The 6,187-nt window shown below is 42.2% G+C and overlaps 1 pseudogene; it reads left to right on the top strand.

The window, feature by feature from the left end:
• The first annotated feature begins 632 nt into the window (after window positions 1-632).
• LOC136320675 (large ribosomal subunit protein uL23-like) lies at window positions 633-1,101 on the top strand (annotated as a pseudogene).
• The last annotated feature ends 5,086 nt before the right edge of the window (window positions 1,102-6,187 follow it).

Genomic DNA, 6,187 nt, shown 5'->3' with positions numbered 1-6,187 from the left:
CTTTCTCTCTCTCTTCCCCTCTTGCAGCCAATGGCTTGATTGGTTCAAGTATCCACCACGGTGCTGAGGATAGCTTGGCTGATTCAAGCAATGGCCCCAGATGGGGCTTGCTAAATGAATCTTGGTCAAGATACATGCAGGAGTCTCACTATCATCCTTCCTTTCACTTAAAAAAAAACTTAATGAAAACTTAAGTGAGGTAATATAATGAATTCATATTTTGAACATTTAAGATATGGAGCCCTGGCCAGATAGCTTGGTTGGTTGGAGCATCTTTCCGAAGTGCAGAGGTTGCTGGTTCCATCCCCAGTCAGGGCACATACAAGAACAGAACAATGTTCTTGTCTCTCTCTCTCTCTCTCCTCCTCTCTGAAATCAATAAAATAAACATTGAAAAAAAGATATAGCTGTGCTTGCAAACATATATCTTTACTTTGTATCAATTCACCACAAGTATAAGAGCCATAAAAATTTTTTGGCACAACTTGAAGTTGGCAATGGACGTGATAATTCCAACTTATTTTTCTTTTCCTTTTTGATAAGAAGATAATTCATTGAAAATTAAACATATTTTTTTAAATTAAACTTATTGGGGTGAAAAATCCTCTTCTTAAACCCTCAAACTGCTTTTCATGAAGATGGTACCAAAGGCAAAAAAGGAAGCCGCTGCCCCTCCCAAAATGGAAGCCAAAACAAAGCCTTTTGCAAAGAAAGCAGTGCTGAAATGCGTCCATAGCCACAAAATAAAGAAGATTTACATGTCACCCACCTTCCATGGCCCAAGACACTGCGCTCTAAAGGAAGCCTAAATATCCTTGGAAGAGCACTTCCAGGAGAAACAGGTTTGGCCACTGTGCCATCATCAAGTCCCCCCTGGCTACCGAGTCAGTCATGAGGATGACAGAGGACAACAATACACTTGTGTTTATTGTAGATGTCAAGGCCAACAAGCACCAGATCAAACAGGCTGTGAAGAAGCAATGTGACTTTGATGCGGTCACGGTCAACACCCTGATCAGGCCTGATGGAGAGAAGATGTATGTTTAACTGGCTCCTGACTATGATGCTTTGGATGTTGCTAGCAAAATTAGGATCATCTAAATGAGTCCAGGTGGCTAATTCTAAATATAAAAATTTTAAACAAAAAAAATAAAATAATAAACCCTCAAACAAATCATTTCTCCAAAGCTCTAACCCTTAATCACTTACTTATTTGGTAATAAATAAATATGTGTTGAAAGCCTGCTGTGTATCAGGAAATAATCAGAGTGCTGGAATACCATAGTAACCAAGGCATACTTGGTGCTTAGGTCTTACCTAACAAGACAATGATCAAATAAATAATATAATTTCAGGTGACATGATACGAGAAAAATAAGACTAAGTGTCATAAAACAGTGATGGGAGAAGGGCAATATTAATTTGATAGTCAGGAAGGACTGACCTCTGACTGAAACCTGAATGATGAGAATCAGGTACACAAAAATTTGGGAAAAGTGACTCTCAAACCAAGGGGCTGGTAGGTACAAGGGCCCGAAGTCTTAGTTGGCAACTTCCAAGGTTTTGGATACTAAGAATGCAGTCTTCTCTTCATTCTCCACATCTCACTAAGACGACCCAGCAGCAAGTGCAGTGCAAGATTAGAAGATTTTGCTTAAATTACAGTAGGTGAAAGATCTGGTATTGAAATAACAGAAGTCAAGAAGAAAACAAAAGTGAATTGGAGACAAAAAGTGTACTAGGCCTTGCCTGACCTGTGGTGGCGCAGTGGATAAAGCGTCGACCTGGAAATGCTGAGGTTGCCGGTTCGAAACCCTGGGCTTGCCTGGTCAAGGCACATATGGGAGTTGATGCTTCCAGCTCCTCCCCCCTTCTCTCTCACTCTGTCTCTCTCCTCTCTCTCTCTCTGTCTTTCCCTTTCCTCTCTAAAATGAATAAATAAAAAAAAAAAATTAAAAAAAAAAAAAAGTGTACTAGGCCTCCTAAGAAGTTTTTCTATAGTAAAAGTGAATTCTAGGAAAAGTTGATTTAGTTTTAATGTAACTCAATGTAAGTTATTAACTAGCAAGAATCCACTCTGAATCACATTTTTTATTTTTTATTTCTTTTTTTTTTTATTCAGTGAGAGAAGGGGAGGCAGAAAGACAGACTGCCACATGCGCCCTGACTGGATCCACCTGGCAAGCCCACTAGGGGGCAATGCTTTGCCCATCTGGGGCATTGCTCTGTTGCTCGGTAATCTAGCTCTTCTTAGTGCCTGTAACCATCCTCAGCACCCAGGGCCAACTTGTTCCAATCAAGCTATGGCTGCAGGAAGGGAAAAGAGAGAGAAAGAGTGAGAAAAGCAAGAGGGGGAGGGGTGAAGAAGCAGATGGGCACTTCTCCTGTGTGCCCTGACTGAGAATCAAACCCAGGGCATCCACATGCTGGGTTGATGCTCTACCACTGAACCAACTGGCCAGGGCCCTGAATCACATTTCTATGCTTAATGCATCACTTTATTTATAACTAGATGTTTCCTGCCCTGGCTGGGAAGCTCAACTGGTTAGAGTAACATATGATACACCAAGATTGTGGGTTTGATCCCTGGTCAGGGCACATATAAGACTCAATAAATTGCATAAATAAGTGGAAAAACAAATCAATGTCTCTCCCTTTCTCTCTAAAATCAATCAATCAATCAATCAATCAATCAATAAAAATAGGCCCTGGGCTATTTGCTCAGTGGATAGAGCGTTTGCCCAGCATGTGGACGTCCCAGGTTCGATCCCTGGTCAGGGAACACATGACAAGAGCCATGTGCTTCTCTTTCTCTACCTCTCTCCCTTTTCTTCCTCTTTCCCTCTCACAGACAGTGGGCTCAATTGGTCCGAGCGTCAGCCTCAAGTACTGATAATAGTTTGGTTGATCTGAACATCAGCCCCAGATGGGTGTTGCTGGGTGGATCCCAGTTGGGGTACATGCTGGAGTCTGTCTATCACCCCTTCTCTCACCTAAAAAAATAAAAGATTAATAAATAAAAGTTTAAAAAGTTTCCTGAAGTAAAATAAGAAATAATCATTTTGCTCTCTGAATGTATGCTCCCCAGCAGAGATCCTACAATACACTGTCATACATTTGTGGTATACTACTTTTAAACATGCATCAAAGCAATAAAAATGGTTTTCATGTGATTATATCTTTGGAAGTCTGGCACAAAATGTTATTTCACTTAGTGTGGTATGACAGCTGTAAATTGCCACATTTCAGCTTAATGCCTCAATATTGTATTTTCAGTGTGATTGAGTCACTGACTTTTCTGGCTTTGACTGCCTTTTCCATAGAGAAGCTGGCACTCAGACAAATCCTCTGTGACACTGTCACAAAGAGATGCTGACATGTCTTTGTCTCTCAGAGGTTCTAACTTGGCAGAGTTCCATCCAGATGTTCTGGGCATGAGCACGGGTATCTGTGGCCAAGGGATGGTCCTTTCATTTTGTCTTGCCAGCAGCAAAGAGGCATAGAGAGCCTTTCGAGATGGGAATTCTGCCTTGGGGCCAGCAAGCTATTATGGCAGGAAGACATTGAGCCAGTTTAACAGGGCAGGGAATTCTTATGCAGGGAAACTAGGATTTGTGTAGCAGTCTGCAGAGTCATATTTCTCTCTCATTATATGGTTGGGTCACTGAGGAAGTGCTTAGTAAATAATTGATAGTGTTCAGGCACTTCCTTATTGCCAACCATTAAAAAAAAATTTTATTGATTGATTTTGAGAGAGAAGGAAAGAGAGAGAGAGAGAGAGAGAGAGAGAGAGAGGGAGGGAGAGAGAGAGGAACATCATCTCTCCTGACTGGATATCAGGCCAACAATGTCTGCACTTTGGGACAATGCTCTAGCAACTGAACTATTCAGTCAGCACCTGCCAACCATTTTTAGCCCTCCCATCCCGACCCTGAGACTTCTTACAACTCAATCAATGAACTTTCAACTAGTTTTTATTAAGTAGTTCTTCTATGCCAGGCACTGTGGTCTGCTTAAGATGAACAGAAATAAACAAGACAGGATTCTTGGGATTAATATTGTACACACGAAAATGTTATAATGGTTATCTTGGGTGAGTAGAATTAGATGCAGATATGGAAAATTCATACTTTTTTTATCTTTACTCTTTGAACTTTTATAAAAATTTTTGTTGGCCCTGGCTGGTTGGCTTAGCAGTAGAGTGTCAACCCGACACATGGAAGTCCCATGTTCAATTCTTAGTCAGTGCACACAGGAGAAGTGACTATCTACTTCTCTACTCTTCCTCCCTTTTCTTACTCTCTTTCTTTTTTCTCTCTCTCTCTTCCCTCCTGCAGCTGTGGCTCAAATGGTTTGAGCAAGTTGGCCCCAGGCTCTGAGGATGGCTCCATGGCCTTGCCTCAGGCACTAAAATAGCTCAGTTGCCAAGCAATGGAGCAGTGGCCCCAGATGGGCAGAGCAATCCCCCTGTAGTGGGTTTACTGGGTAGATCCCAGTTGGGAGTATGCAGGAGTCTGTTTATTTGCCTCCCTGCCTCTCACTTAATAAAAAAATTTTTTTGGCAATATTATTTTTATGCAACTCAATAAAAGTCTTCTGAGCAATTATTTGTGTCAGGCTATCTTCTGAGCTTTGAGAAAACAGCAGTGAATGAAGCAGAAAACGTCCACTGTTCTCATGGAGTTTTCATTTCAACTGAGGACGCAACAGCAATACAAAAACAAAATCCCCAAACAAATTTTCCACATAATATAATGATGATTGATGACATATCCTCTGAAAAAATAATTTTTTAAAAATGAAAGTGTTCATTAAAAAAAAAACTATGATATTCAGATAATAGTTTAGAATAATCTTGGTTCTTTAGAGATCAGAGTTCTTCAGTGGCTTGGGCAAATAGCAGCAGAGGCAGAAATGGACCAGAGGGCCAAGCCTCAAAGCTTTGAACTATTTGGATTCTTGTCCAGCACTCTCCCCACCCAGCACAAATGAAAAGACAGTCTGAGCTGCCTGCATTCTTTTGGCATAACAGTGATGTCAATCCAGAGAGTCTGACCTGGCTCGTTCCTTTTGACCAGAGCCCAGGCCTTTCCTCTTCTAGTGTGGAGACAGAACTCACTGCTGTGCCAGTCAGTATTTGAAGGTGCTGACCCTGCCTCTTCCACATCCATAGCCTGCTTCTTCTTTCCAGCTTCACCAGCTGGTTTTCAGGGACCTGATCCCACTGGCTTCCGCCTGCTCTTGTCTGGCAGCTGGCTGGACACTGGGACTTGAAAATTAGTTCCGAATGCCTGAGTCCCGCCATCACATTCCAATCTATTTTTAGAACAATGTCCTCCTCCTTTGGCTCTCTGAGAAACTGGTCTTCTTTTTCTGTTTCTAAACTGTTTCCATTCCCAGTTCAGGCAGAGGTCTCACCTGGGAATGCTAAGCTTATGGGTTCCAGTTCCTGTTCACAACCAAGGGGAGGATGCTGTTCTCACTGAATTGCTCTAGTCAAAGAAGAGGTCAAAGTTGATATGTTATTACATTTTCTTTTTCTTTTTAGTGAGAGAGAGAGAGGGACTGACAGGGACAGACAGGAAAAAAGAGAGATGAGAAGCATCAATTCTTTGTTGCAGCACCTTAGTTTCTCATTGATTGCTTTCTCACATGTGCCTTGACCAGGGTGCTACAGCAAACCAAGTGACCCCTTGCTCAAGCCAGCAACCTTGGACTTCAAGCCAGCGACCTTTGGACTCAAGCCAGAGACCATGGGGTCATGTCTATGATCCCATACTCAAGCCCGTGACCCCACGCTCAAGCTGGTGAGCTTGTGCTCATGCCAGTGACCTCGGGGTTTTGAACCTGAGTCCTTAGTGTCCCAGGCTGAGTTCTATCCATTGCACCACCTCTTGGTTCTGATCAGATGATATCATATTACATTGAAAAAAAATTTTTTTAGACTTTATTTATTGAATTTTGGAGAGAGGGGAGAGAAAGAGAGAAGGGAGAGAAAGAGAGAAGGGAGAGAAAGACAGAGGGAGGAAGTGAGAAAGAGGGAGGAGAAGCAGGAAGCATCTACTCATTGTAGTTAGTTTCTGTATGTGCCTTGACCAGGAAAGCCCAGGGATTCAAACTGGAGACCTCAGCGTTCCAGATCTACGCTTTATCCACTGTGCCACCACAGGTCAGGCTTGATGTTATA

Source organism: Saccopteryx bilineata, chromosome 1, assembly GCF_036850765.1.
Source record: "Saccopteryx bilineata isolate mSacBil1 chromosome 1, mSacBil1_pri_phased_curated, whole genome shotgun sequence".
Classification (NCBI taxonomy): Eukaryota; Metazoa; Chordata; class Mammalia; order Chiroptera; family Emballonuridae; genus Saccopteryx; species Saccopteryx bilineata.
Note: the sequence above shows the minus strand (reverse complement) of the source record. Positions and strands in the feature narration are given on the sequence as shown.